Source organism: Typopeltis vanoorti, chromosome 14 (genome assembly GCF_054136105.1).
Source record: "Typopeltis vanoorti isolate ZY-2024b chromosome 14, IOZ_Tvanoo_1.0, whole genome shotgun sequence".
Classification (NCBI taxonomy): domain Eukaryota; kingdom Metazoa; phylum Arthropoda; class Arachnida; order Uropygi; family Thelyphonidae; genus Typopeltis; species Typopeltis vanoorti.
This window is the reverse complement of record NC_143562.1, coordinates 65,502,370-65,517,867: the sequence shown is the minus strand read 5'-3', so window position 1 is coordinate 65,517,867 and position 15,498 is coordinate 65,502,370. Positions and strand designations below refer to the sequence as shown.

General features: G+C 33.5%; 1 protein-coding gene across 4 annotated transcripts in view; it reads left to right on the top strand.

Annotated features, from left to right (window-relative positions):
• The window catches only part of LOC150099548 (uncharacterized), a 569,663-nt gene that overhangs the window by 14,495 nt on the left and 539,670 nt on the right, over positions 1 to 15,498 (top strand). The window contains exon 1 of one of the 4 annotated variants that reach the window (XM_090403428.1): positions 1,634 to 1,670. The exons of the other annotated variants lie outside the window; for them this stretch is intronic. The gene's annotated coding sequence lies outside the window, so the exon portion shown is untranslated. Of the gene's footprint in view, positions 1 to 1,633; positions 1,671 to 15,498 lie in introns of those variants that run through there. 4 annotated transcript variants of the gene reach the window in all.

Below are 15,498 nucleotides of genomic sequence, written 5' to 3'. Positions count from 1 at the left end.
ACAAACTCCGTATCCAGATGTCATTTAAATCAAACAGAATATAACCCTGTTATTCAGACTTCACGCTTAATTTCGTTTCACAGAAGTTTTTTTGTAACCATTCATTGGAATGCTGTTAAATTAACAGCATTCCAATAACATACGAAAATATAATTTTGTAAATTAATTCAGAATTATTTTAATACTTTCATATTTATTATCCTCTGGTGTATTTTCCTGTAAACAATGTTTGAAACATGATAAAATCATAAAGCTACACAGAAAAGTGCAGTCAGTAAACTTTTGTTGATCTTTATATTTATAAATGAATTTAAATTAAAAAAAAAAAAAAACTTTATCTGGCCTAATTTTTCCATCCAGCGCCTTCAGAACGCGGGATATGCACTCCTCGATCTGGGTTCGATTCTCGTCACGACCAGTGGAGTCTTCATGTTTTTTTTTTTTTTTTTTTTTTTTTTTTTTTTTTTTTTTCCCCTCAGATGACAAACTTTATTAAAGATTCCACTTATCAGCCTTCGTTTAATTACACACGAAAAAGCAACGTAAAAACAAAACAAAACTGATAGGTTTTGTTCTTCAGTTATGTGGAAATTGTGAGGGAATTTTAAACAACGCAAGAAGCAGTTGTATTCCAAAAATACGAAAATCGGCAATTTCGCTTTCTGGAGGTGTCTAAAAGAGGAATCAGCATCCTATTTTCATTTTCGTCAAAGTGTACTGCATTTTTCAGATGACTAAGAGACATCTGAAAGGAACCAATTCACAATTTGGTCGAAATCGGTTAAACAATGCGGTCTTCAGAGGAGTAGCAGGAGGCTTTTATTTTATTCTTTTTTTTTTTTTTTTTTCATGCGTTCCGTGATTTTAGGTTTTTCAGCTTATTGCATTTAACGCATCAAATTTGGTAAGTTGTTTCTTGTTGAACGCTACTGATAATAAAAATGGACCGGCAATATTCAGTTTAGAACCACAGTTACAGCAGTAACATTTGGACCATAATGATTCTGGTAATCACAGTGCGTTGGATTTTTATTTTTTTATACTTTTAACTCTGATTTCTGGTTTAAAAAAACGTGATATTATGTAGTTTAGAAATCAAATACTTTTTTTTTTGTTTGTTTGGAACATTTTATTTTTTCTAAATTCAGAAGTTTGAAGAGTTCTTTATTGAAAAGGAAGGGGTGGGGGTTAATATTAGTCAGAGATAGTAAAAATTTTGGTATCATTTGCGCCACGTCTTATTAATAGATAGTAGAAGAAAATACTTGGTCAGAGAACAGTTAAGTCTCTCACTTGAATATTTATGTCCTGATTGTTTCTGGATGTCATTAGGATCCCTTCTGAGGTTAGTTCCTTTTTACTAATATAGATAACGCACTAGCGTCCGGTTAATATTACATAAACACGGAGGGAATTAAATTCCACATGAATCGAAGATCTAATAGGAAGTTTAGTGTCCTTATGAACATCATACACACATACATACAGAGAGAGATTTCGAGTTTACTCTTTGACTATCGGGTACATTTCCTTTCACTAGATTCGCAAGTTTAGTGTACTTTTTCTGTGAAGGGTGATATAAGTTCAAGTTTGAATTATGAGTTTTGGTTATTGTTATTATTATTATCATTACAGTATCTCCTGGAGTCAAAGACTCATCGACGCAATAGGTAAGATATACTTTGCTATTAGTATTATAAGTTGGACTCTGCTCTGCGCTCGAGTCCGACTTAAATAATTTTATTTGAACGAGCGTACGTTAATAAATATGTATGTTTTCATCTCCCCATTCCCTTTTGATAAAAAAAAAAAATATATATGTATTAACCCAGTCTTTTGCTAGACTACAAAGAGTACATCACTGAAACATTTCTTGTTTCAGCGTTCAATGTCTTCTTCAATTTCTGTTGCAATAGAGAAATTAGACATTACTTGACACAAGTCGATATATTTTTGCCTCTCTTTCTCTAGCTACTTCCCTTGCTGAGAGGGGGGGAAAATAGGTCGTCATTTGAGTTTGTGATCGTATAATAGGTAAGTGCGCGCGCGAGAAGTATTTTTGGCTCGTTTCCAACTCATAATTCCTTCCCCTCGTTGTGAAGTTGTTGGTGTTACAGGTGTTGAGAATCAAGAAGAAAAACGTGTGATGCCATTTTGTCTTCAGTTCAAGAAAATTAACCTTTGCGACGAAAACATAAAAATTTCATGTTATGTGAAATATGAAATCGATGGATTTGTTTTTGAATTTTTTAGTAATCCACATCAAGTGACGTTGAAGCAATATTTCTGAACAATACATCAATAAAAATACTTCGTTGTTTGTTTATAATTTTAAATAAAAATCAAGGAGCCGCTTTATTGTTACGTAAAATTATATGAATACTATTTACAATACAGATTTTTTTTTTTTTTTTTTTTTTTTGACACTGAAAAATGATTTTGCCATGCTTAAATTAGATATCTATAGTAGAACGAAAGCGAATATAAATAATAAATTTTGGGCATATTACTATATATACGTTCACCAGTATAATATATTTTTGAATGGACATGAATATTAAGAGGAATGTAATGCTTTCCTCAAAATTGTACAGGTATCTTTTTTGTTTATGTATTACACGAACAACATTATGTTCTTGCAACCGGTTTTTGATATCATTACTCCATCTACGTGGAGAAGATGATAAACAGCATTCGAGATAGTTGGATTTCAGTTCATGTATATAATAAATTGCCTTTAGTTTTTATTCAGAAAGTGTAATTGTAAAGTTTAATTTGTGAGGTTCGGTGATGTTCTTGTCTGTTTTTTGAATAAAGGCTATGCAAAATCTTCGAGTTAAGATGTCGCTGATATAGGTCAGTACCATCTTAACTTTTTTCTTTTTTTTCCCCCGCGCATACCGATCGAAAGAATGTCATTTTCATTTAACAAAACAATCGCTAAACTCCACAATATGGACGAAAAAGTGAGAACTTAGTTCCCCATTGAAAGTTTCGGTACCTTTTCAAATCAGTGAAGGGACGTTGTTAAATCTTTCAAGGGGAATAATAGTAAACCATTTAATCGTTTAATAATTGCACACAAAAAAAGGTGTTTTCTCAAATTAGTTGCTTAGTCGCGTTCGCAAGCAAGCAGCACTCTATTAGTTTTGTCATACACGTTCGTCGGTCTGCAAGAACATTTCGAACAATTTCTGACTGAGTGAAAATTGTCGAAATATTTACTCTTTTTTTTTTTTGGTTAAAATCAGATAACTGTTACTTTAAAGAAGACCAAAATACATTTTGAAATGTGTCAGTGATGCGAATAATTTGAAGGGAACGCATCGAAATTGTAGCAATGATTTTAATAGCTCCCTTTGGATACTAATCAGTATGCCTGAACGTTGGTTGGTGCTGAAGTGCTCGGGTCGTTGCTATACGGTCCCCTACCCCGCAGAAAATGTTTTTCATTTGGTTATAGCAGCTCAGGCTCCCGATTTCCTCTTCCCTAGATTAGGTTTTCGGTATGCTCGCCTTTTCCCAATTCAAGTCCTACCTTGGATCTGAGCGCCAATTTAAGTTTTCATAAAGACCAAGTTCTCCATTCAGGGCACTAATATCGAGTCCATGAATATTTAGTATTGTTCTTTTTTTGACTTCACTGAAGGGTCCATTCTTCTACTCCGAAAACGAAATGTTCCGTTTCTTCCTTATGCTTTTTTTCTGGGTATTTGCATGGACGTTTGTCTTTCTGTACGGCAACCAACATTCGACTATTTAATCTTCCAACACAAAATGCCACTATCTACATGCTACACCGCTATCATCAACGGACGACCCTGTCTACTTCCCACTCGTATTTTTGTCTGTAAATTGCGTGTGTACTCTGGCCGATTTTCCTATATGCGGGATGAAAACCCTGCTACATACGTAAATTATTCTGAGCCTTGTGAGATTTATTATTTTTTATATTATATTTATTATATTTTGAAATTTTACATGTCCAACTTTTTAATTTTACATACGATGCGTTTTAAGTAAAAACAGGATAATAAACTTATGTTAAAAATGTAATTATGAATATTAGTTTATTATCCTGTTTGAACTTAAAACGCATCATGTGTAATGTTTATGCTGATTATAAAAATGAAAGGTAAAATTTGAATATTGCAGCGATATTTTATTATTTTTTTATTGTTGAATATTTCATATAGAGATTGGTAGTAGTAGCGATAATAGTATAAAAATACCGAGCGGGATGGTTGAATTTTTGAAACATTTTCACCTTTTTTTATATGTATTTGCAATTTGGTGTCAAGTTTATCTGTTTCAAATGTTAAGTTGATAAATTAGTTTAATTCACCTCTCCCCATTTAAATTAATTTCTAGAACCTTGTCATAAACATATTTGCACCACTAAAAATAAAGTAGAATTTCATTACAGAAATCATTTTTCATCAATATAAAGTAACCGAAATTTTAATTGATCGTAAACTGTTTTCTGATAGAATTTAAGGGGATTTGTTAAAAGATTGTTGCATGTTCAGTAAACTTGTGTTTTTCTTTTAATATTCAATATTTAAAAATAATATTTAAATACACGCAGTTTTACAACTGTAAGAATTTACTCCCTCCACATCCTTTTTTTATAAGTGCTTTTTAACAGGTGAGTTTTCCGGTCTCAGGAGATTGATGGGGGTTTTTTTCATCCACATCTACTGGAAGAACGCACTCAGTTAACAAAAATAATGCACTGACCCCATAGCTCCAGTTGCTTTCACGCTAATTCCAAACAACCGAACTCTACCATTGAAAAAGTCTAAATGTGTGATGAAATTGCAAAGGGTTTAATAAACATGCTATTGAACTGTATAATTTCCCACAGGTAGATTTGATTCATCGTAGATATACCATTAGATCGTAAAAACAACAAGAAATGAAATAATAAAATTAAACGATTGAGCATCAAGTTTCGAATGGGTGCCACTAGAAAATGGTCAGAGCAATATGCATGTTAAAAATGTTAGCTAAGTGTGTGCATATTGATGATAATGTATGCGAATCTGTTCACTAATGAATGAAACATTTCTAGTATAAAAACGTAGTTGACTAAGTTGTCAGGTATTTGTATCAAGGACAGCATTATTTTTGTTATTATGCAGCTGGAGATAACGTACGTAAATATACCATCATCTAGTTACTACCACCGGTGGTATTTGTCAAGTCAGCTATAAGGATTTCCTGGTGCGTCTTCCTTAACGTAGCTCAGGTGTCAAGTGAATGGAGTGATGCGGAGGCGAAAAATGCATTCTCAGCATGTTTGGCGATAAAATTAATTTTACCTTCAGATACCGATCTTAAAATGTTGTGCTCACTAAAATTAGATTAATGAACGAAAACCGCAAGTGTAGTTTTAACATGTAGTTTTAAAACAACTACATGTTTTAAAACAGAATTAATACACATTTGTGCAAGTTTCGTGTTACGAAGACCCAGCTGATAAGTCTATAAAAGTGTGCATGCACAGATCGCTGCTGGTAACGAGTTATCGAAAATTAGTATTTTAAATAAACATGAAAATAACTGAGGTGGTGTAGTTGGCAAATCACACTTCGCTGCCGAAAAGTGCACTGAGGCATGGGTGTTTGCAATACCTTCACGCTTATTAGCATGCTATTGGACTTTTATTACATTAATTTAGTTATTAATAAAAACTAAATGACCTTCATTTGGCACGTACAGGCTATTGAGACCTCGTCGTCATTATAATTGTTGTGAAAGGTATATGCTAATTTTTAGTTATAGATGTTACATAATTTGTAACTCGTATGTTACATAATTTCCCAGAGAAATAAATGTTAAATGACTGATAAACCTTGTAAAAGTTGGATGCATGTGGATGCCAGTTACGGAAACCCCGTAGTTATCGCGGCCGGTCACTTTATCCTACCCAAATGATACAAACAACCTTGTGCGTTACATCTAATTCCCGCACTATTGTTGTCTGTTAACTGCTTGTGCTCTGTGGCCAGTTTTGCCTATTATGCGGAAGGAAAAACGCAAGTTTCCAAGAGCAAGAGAAAAAAAAAAAAAAAAAAAAATCCTGTTATCTCCGTCTGAGATAACAGTTTTCATTTAAAGGCGAATTACTTTTGGCTAAGTTCACCTTCATTTGAAAAGTCCATATAACGATTCTTCGCGTCATGACGAGAATTGAATTCTCAGAAACTCGCGTTTTCTCTTCCGCATCATAGGCAAAGCACTTTTTGGAAGAATGGAACTCTGGAAGAACGAAGCATGTTGCTTCATTCTTCCAACTGAACTAATAAAAGTATTAAGCATGTCGTTACATTTGTTTTAAAGTAGCAACAGACAACTTTTTTATTTTATTTTATGTAGCTCCCACCCACGAAAGATTTTTCTGTAACCCTATAGTGCATTTGTAACGTGGGTGGTCTAAGGCTTTTGTTCATATTTTTTTAATTTTATTAGTATTTTTGGGTGTTTTTTAATTAATTTTTATAGTCCAGAAACCCTGCTCTATAGACCAAACATGAACTTTTTCAAGCCACTTCAGGCCTCCATTAAACAAGGTGGTGGTCTCAACCGAGCGATGAAATTCATCTCCCACCTAAAAGATACGTAGAAAGTGATTTTTAGAATTTAGATTTTTAAATAGTTTTCCTTCCGAGCACAAAGCTGGTAAATATGTACGGAATAATTCTCTCTTCGTTTTTTTTTCTCCGCTATAGTCTGCTGAGTGTGTTTCATTTTGTTTTGGTAACCAAAAACACCGAGAGAGGTATGAACATGTTGCAAATTAACATTATTTCAAATGTCTCCCCCCCCGCAACCTTATTTGGAATGTTATTATATTCTATAATATATATAAATAATATATAAATAATTTACTTCGTCATCCGTCAGCAGCGATCATATATTGTAAACAACGAAAAATCTGATACTGCTCTAGCTTGAAATATTTTATGGATAAGAATGTCTATGCGTCTGAATTCGCGCAAAACAATCTGGAATATTCCATTTCAGCATGGTATTGTCAAAATGCATGTAGAAAATTGATCTCGACACAGTTTTGTTTAGATCAGTTTACAACCCCCCCCCCGTTTTTCACGGTACCCTTATCATTGCAGGAAATGTAGTAAACAAAGCATTCCTGTTATATTAGTATACATTTAAAAACCCATCTATTTCCATGAATATTTAGTGATCCAGTTAATATTCCAGTTTAATTATTGAAAAAAAAAAATCAAATGAAATTAGAAAATAATTCATATTTAACTGGCCACAGATCGTTCTCCGTAGTAATTGTAGTAATTATGGCAACGCTTACAATTGTCTTTTTTGAGGAAAGAATTGATCGCATGTCATTTTTTTATTATTATCGTTTTCAACTGCAAAATGATTGATTTCCATTGTTACGCTGACAGGAAATGTCATCAATATTCTTAGAGCAGTACTTAAATTTGGAAATAAGGGTATTTGTTTGAACTCATTTAAGTGTTTCGTAAGGATTACGGAATTGTGATAATTCGGACTTGAACTATGATTTTAGGAAAAGTTCGATTGCATTGATGCTCATATTATCACTGTCTGACCAATAAAGTTGCAACTCACCCTAATGTTGAAGCTTTCATGGTCGATTTCGACAATGTCTTTTGACAATTATTCCGACTGCAATAATTACCTGGCTCACTGTTTGTCGTCTGCTGATCAGTTCTAACAATTTTCAGTGATATTTTAGTAACTTTGTTTTCTTTCTTTTGCGTTATAGTTAGATTTTGTCAATTCCCCTAAAGGAAGTGCCATCCAGAAGTTGTTCATATCTCGGTGTTCCAAATTAGTCTATATTCAGCCTACCAATATTATTCAAGTTTCGTATGACTCATACATCTATTTATTTTAATACACTACAACGAATATTACGTGCATGTTTGTCAGCTTTCGCATTACATATTTCATGTAGTAACAGGCTCTCGGTTCTAGTTAGGTCCGGCAGTTTCTAGAGACTAATAACGAAAACTCGTTTCGGGCATCCATAGACTGCTTCATGTCAACGTCCTAGGGCCTGTAACTCATTAATTTGTTACTCGAGTTGTCATTTATTTGCGGTGCCCTGTTTCATTTCTCCTCTTTCACTCGGCTTTTACTCGTTTGCGAGATAAAGTTGAGATGGCCTCTTAGTGTAGAACCGTGATCCCACGTGGATGAACTTTTGCACGCGGAGGCTAAATGACACTTTACTTAAAATGGATTTTTTTTTATATATATAGTTTGTCATAGCAGAATTTTTTGTCGTTACGGTTTTTTTTTATATGGGCTTTGATTTCGTCATTTTAAATTAGTATAAATGTTAAATTTTAAAAATAATTTTCGTTATTTTGTTAACGTGGTTACTTTAAAATGCATTAGTTATGTCAATATAAATTCTAGATTTTTGTACAGATTTTGAAAGCTTCCAAACTGATTTTTATATTTGAAAGGAGCGTACTTTTAAGTCAATTTTGAAACTTAAATTTTCTGATTTAATGCTAAAAAAAAAAGCTCACGCATTCTTTATCGTCTTCACTGCCACACCCTTTCATCCGTGCAAAGTAACTGATGCTTAAAATGATTTGTTTGATAAACGGCTTGGGTGAGAAATTTCAGATTATTGCGAAAGATGTCGCAATGTTTAGAACAGCACTAACTAATATGCGGATTGCGATTCATGAATTAAGCAGCCGTCACGTGACACTTTTTTTTTTAATGTAATTTCACCAACGAAAATTTGTAAACCTATCGGACAAATTAGTATCGTGGGTAGGCTAACGGTTAGATATCCCCTTGCCTGCTTCGGTGGCTGAACATGGTACTTTTTTCCAGCCACTGAAGCTCCATAAAGCAGGGTATATACTGGTCTTAACGGGAGACGAAAGTAGTCCGCCTCCTAAAGACTAACAAACATCCATGCCGTGGGATTCGAACGAACATCTTATTTGGTGTTCTGCAGCGAGTATGTCATTCATTTTAGCAGTTACCTCACATAGAATTAGGCTAACGATTATTTGCGTCAAATATCGTATCTACATTTTATTTTCTTATTATTTATTCGTTTTGTTTTCTGTGAGAGCGTGCGACTTGCACCAATTTTCATAAAAGGACCAGCGTTGCTTTCACACGTTCGCATTTCAAGCAGTCCATTTTAATATAATACCTTTTTAGAAGACTAAAACTGCACTAATAATGAATCCATTCTCGTTTGCCTTCACCTGTTACTTGTGTTCGTCATGACATCATATAGCACTGACATACACACACTGGTAGAGGAAGGAAGGGTCGCCCGATATACTTATATATGACCTCGTTTTATTTTCGTATGTCCTGGTCACGGTCATACTTAAAATTTATGTGCTCTTTGGTAACCAAAATTGCTTCAGGAACAAATATAATTTGTTTTTATATCTTGTAAAATTGATTTCATATATATTTGTTTTATTTTGAATTTTAATTAAGTTCTCTCCTCTGTCATTCAAAAAGCGAATAATTTAAAATGCTAATACATCCTTCAGCGTAGAAACTTGTTCGCTGTTCTAGTATATGATACTTGGAGTCGCCAAAAGGGTTTTAAAACTGTCTAGACACTATTAAACCACGAGGAGCAAGTTTAGACATATATTTCGGAGTTCTCCATTTCCGTTCCCTTGTCATTAATACCATTAATGATAGAAGTGAACTCTAGGGATAAATATGCTACTTAATTCAACCTAACTTAACCATGGAAAATTACAAATTTTGCAGTTTGCTTAAAAAACGGATCATGTCAGAAAAAGTGCCACAACCAAGTACAGATAACCCAGAAGTTATCAGAAAATATTTAAATAAAACGACTAATTTAGTGCGAGCTTATCAGATATTCTCATCATTAAGCCAACTTCTGTTCCTGATAGACATTACTAAACATTAGTCTTAATGAAACAATAGACTGCAGTGAACCTGAAATTTTTAGAAAAGCAATGTTAGTAGGCTGCTTCTATTGACAGGAATTCCTTAAATTAATGTGCAACGTGTTGTCCCTGAAAAATATGCGAATATATCAAATGAACCTCATTTCTCCAGTAATATAAATCAAGGGAAAATGTCCAAAAATCATAAAGTAATTTCTTTACTAAGTATTGCTGCTAGAAGACCGTAGATTGTTATCTTCTCACTGAATTAACTTAAGTACCATAAAATTGATATATGGTGACGTTATCAGAGGTGTATTTGGAAGAAGTTAATATAGTTCTTATCATCGGTTTGAGCATCTATTCCTGCTGTTGGCTGGCCTGCGTTCACATGTATAGAGACCGCACGTGTGCTATTTTGTGGTTGATAAACTGCTTTCACAGTGTCCACCAGCAAATACCGGTTTAAGGTTGTTCAACTTTTTTCTTTCTTTCTTTTTTTTATTTAGATTTTTTTTTTTTTTTTTTTTTTTTTTGAGTTGGATGTTTTTAGACTGCCTCTTTCATTCATTCCATATGTTATCTCTGAACTCTTGGGTTTTTCGTACTCATAAAAAAAAATCGTGTTCTGAGCTTTTTTCCTTCTCACATATATTACGGATTAAATTTTCCGTTATTCATTGTAAAAGTGAGAGGGAGAGACGCTTTTCGTTAAACTGACCGCTATATCGATTTTTCTTTCCTGTGCAACATTGACCCCATCTGGCATATCTTGTTACAATGCTAATGCTCTCCCTTCCTGCTCCTCTCCGTATCTACCCCCTCCGTATTTTCAGATGGTAACTGGCACGCCACTAGAAACACTGTAGGGGCCACATATGTGCTCTTCTCTTCAAAAGCAGAACTCGAAATGACGTGGGTGGTTGAAACTGTATCCATACTTCTTCTGGACCTAATTTTCCCCTCCTTCCGAAAGTCGTATAATTAGGATAAGTAAAAATAAAAAATAAATAAAGTAAGGTACACACATAAAAACAGTGCATTGAATAGCTATATCTCCTGTTTGAAATATCGATTACGAATTGCGTGTCCTCAAAGCATTTATCGGATTGGAGATATAGTATTGAATGTTATCCGGAAGTTTCGATTTCATGATAGCCAAACAAATACTCTGAGCCTAAAAATATGTCACTGTGAAATCAGATAGTTAGGTTTGGCCCCCAACTTTCTCCTAATGTCAGCTAATTCGGAGATAGAATACGATAATTTATCACGACTTGTTTTTATACTGCGACATTTGACTGGTTTAATTTCTGCCTCTTCGTTTTCTTTTTGTCGTCTGCCACACGTCTGATTTGTTGAATAATTTTTCTAGCGTTGCATAATTAAACTAATATTATTTATAGTTGCACATTTTTTTTATCATGAGTAGAGGTTTTATGATTTCATTTATTACGATTAATGTTGCCCAAGTTTCAAGTTACACACGCTATTAGACAAATTGTCTATACTCTGTTATTCTTCAGTACCTAAGTTCTAAATGCTTTCATTATTGTTCTGCTTCAAAGTATACGTTCTGAAGCAGAACAACAGCGAAACTTTTAAAATTTAATAAAACCATATTTTTTTCATAATTACAGTTCTCTAGCAACTGTAGAAAGGCTGATCATTTTCTCAAAACTGCTGTTACAGTGCACGTAATCAAGCCCCAAAAAAGATCATAATTGTCAGCACGCCAATAGCGTATATCCTTTATGCAACGGGAAGTATAATGGTATGGTTACAGTCACTTACGTTAGGAAGAAGAGATGTGACAAAGCATTTCATGTATGATTTAATGACTGGGTGTTTTGTTCCGAGAAAGTGAACGTAAAACGTCAAGTGTATGTGTGATTACGGTGTAAAATCAGTGTTTTAATAATAGAGCTGGTTATCGTTTGGTAATGTATGCTTCAGCTTTGTTATATTTATAGTCTTAATTTAAATGTAATTTTTATCCTATCTGCATAGGAATGCAACTTATATTGTAAGTCAGTGTTAGTTTATGAATACAGTCTTCTGATTAATTAACTATCCAGAATTGTGATTAGCTAATGTTGATATTTTACATGCAGATTGATATATCATTTACGGTTGAATGAAAGTAAAGCCCATTCAATAATGGGATTTTTTGTTTATGAACTTTATTCATTCACGTGATTACATCAGAACTGACGCAGCCATTTTTATGCCACTTCCATTCATCGCTTTATATATGATGATAATGTAATTCAAATGTTAATGCTAGTGTTGTATATACTGAAAATGTTTATTCAACGTATTGCCTGCACGAACACCTTTGTAGAAAAATTAGCACTTGAAAATTGTGAAAAAATCTTTGAAATATTGGTAATGGTTTAGTGTTACACGTGGGTGAGTTTTTTAAGCCTTTCTGAGAACATAAAAATAGACAAAAGGGCTCTTTATATTTATGAATGTAATCAGAACTACTTGTAGAAGACACACTTATCTACCGTCTATTGTTAAGCTGAAGATAGTAGACCGACAAGACTATCGCCGCATGTATGGTTCTTCTAACTCTGTTTACCGAAGATTTTTGTGCCACTGCCCAAATGATAATTAAGTACCCTTCGGATTGATTCTTTTTATCGGACATGTTTGGACACCTGCAAGGGGAAATAAAAGCTGTTCAGAGTAAGTTCATAATCTGGATCATTGAGATAATCATTACGATGTTGTTGTGGAGGAACTTCAAATACAGCTGCTGAACGCGAACGTTGTGAAAATTTTTAAGATTCAAGATTTAAGGATTAACGATTTTTTCACTAATTGATGCCATTATATCCTAACAGATTAAATTTCAGATCCCTACTTCCTTCCCCTTTCATTTTAACAGATTATTAGGATTATTAGACCGAAGAAGTAAATTTAAAATTTTCGTTCTTAAAACCCAGTGACGTTTATTTTAACGCCGCACTTGAATTTCTTTGGTTATGCATTCTGCCTAATTTGGTTGTTCGTGATGTCAGACACTTAAGAACCTGCGTGCAATAAAGCTAAATAGTATTGTTTTTAAGAAGTTCCGGGATTCAAATCCTGGTTCCTGATTAAATTGCCTTAAACGTATTTTCTTTTATTTTTTTTTTTTGTATTTGTCACCGGTAGATTAACGATTTGATCATATCCTTGAAAGATTCACATAAATATTTCCGGAATTACTGTTTCCTCACTTATTTTTATGTGTGTGTGTTGTGAGAGAAAGAAAAGAGACTTAAGAAAATAAGAGCCTTGTTCATACTTGAATAACTCAACAGTCACTGGCCTCGCAATGAGCTTCAAACATTCCGACCTTCGGCTTGATTCTATCAGAGCATGAATCTGTTGCCATATTTCTTTGGATCAGGTTGTGTTATGGGAATGTAAAACGACATCATTAAAGAAAGGAAACAAACTGCATCTGTTTTCTGCATTTTTTTTATTTATTTATTTATTTTTAATATTGCTTACTGTCGTAACTCTTCACTTTAAGATGCATTTATTTTATATACTCGTGCTAATAAATTTTTAAAGGGAATTTTGAATCTTTTAGCAATAAATGTAAGAATTTCCCGCTTTGCTAAGTGAATAGCGTTAAAATTTAGTAGCAAATTCGAATCTACATCACCATCTCCATTACTGGACTCCTGAAATGTAGATGGTATACTTCTAAAGCAGAATTTACGGTTAATTTAGTCCTTGGTTCATCCAGTTCTAAATCAACGAAATATAACGTCTTTCGCACAGATTTACTGCGCAGTCGTAATTTCCCTATAATTGTTACTGTAATATACAGAAAGTACAGGACACTTCAGTGTTATGCCTATATTTTCTCATAGGAAAGGGATACATTGTATAATTCATATGCGGCTATTGATATGTATATATACAGTCGCTCAACAGATATTTGTCTGCCACATCATCCAGATATAGATTACAATGAAATATCAGCAGAGTATTGAGTAAATATAAACATTAATAGCGTTGTTTTATCTATAATATGAACTTAATTTCTTTGGATGGTTTGGTGGCTTAGATTCTTCAAGCACATTCGTCTCTTAGCAACTAAGCTATTAGGATCACTAAGCTGTGTATTTCATGTTTCGCTAGATCAAGAACTATCAGCTCATAAGTAGGTGATACGTGTTTTTATATCGAGATTTTTCCGGGAGAATTAAAACTCTTTCACCTCCGCATGAAACCGATTAATTCACCATTTCCTGATACGAACTCTCACAAAGAGCACAGGGTAGTATGATAATACTAAATAATTAAGTTAATATTATTAACTTCCTCTCAACCATTTTGTTCCAATTTAATCTTTTATTTTTCAGGTATCCAATATTGTCAAATCTTAATTTGTTTTCTAGACACTACTTCCTAGATCTTGACCTTTTAGGTTTCCCCCCCCCCTCCCATTTTGGCATTCATTTCTATCCGATTCTCAGGTCCATAGAGCAAAATTAGTTTGAAGTCTGCCTCACATACTGTTCGTTTAGCGTTTTGGTTGATTTCTGGCTTATTCCATATACATTTATTCAATTTGTTCTCGATCTTATCAGGTTTTTATCCTGGTAAGATCGAGTTGTCCTTAAATTACTGAAATGCTTTGCTTGTTTTGTAGCGTTCTCTATTGACAATGCAGCTGTTTCTCCACGGTCTTGTGGAGAAAACAGCAGTTTTTTCCTTGTTCTTTAAGACCACATACTAGCTTGATATTGCCTCTTTTTCTGGACTGAGTCTTTAACTTGACGAATCCGCCATCAACTTCTGATTTTTCTATTCCTGCAGACAATTTCACCACATCCTTCACTGATTGAATTAATCAGTTTTTTTTATATTAGTTTTTTAAGTTTTGATTTTCATTTTCAATCTTTCACTATTCTTGAAAGCTGCTCATTTTTTATTTTTTACGTGAAACTTTGTTGCATATTCTTTTCAATGTAATCGTTTTTATCCTGCTCAAGACTAAATGATAACTCCTATTAAATCCCTGCATGTTCATCCTGACAACAACGACAGTCATTAACTTCTTGTTTGTCTAGCCATATGAGTTTATTAACATTTCGTTGGGACATGGCCTTAGTAATGACTAGTCTGTTCTAATTAACAGAAGTTCAGGCGTACCACTTGAACTTCTTTTCTCTAATTTTTCGTAACATATTTCTATATATCTGATATTCATTTCTTGTTCTGTTTATATTTCCAAGAAACATTTTTTTTTTAAATGTCAGCCGCCCTCTGTAATGACTGTAAATGAAAAAAAAAAAAACACTTGAACTTTTCTAGCATTACGGTATTAAAAATAAGCAGTATAATCCATTACGGTAAGTCCATGCAATTTAACCCTTATGGGCACTTTTCAGGCGAGTTTGAGTTCCTTTTCACCCCATCACGAAATATTTAATAATAATAGACAATTTTGGAATAAATAATATAATAATAGACAATTCTGTATTTGTAATTCCATCATTAACGAAATTAAATACACTCGCATAACCGTGAATTATCACCACTCATCATCCAGAGTGGAAGT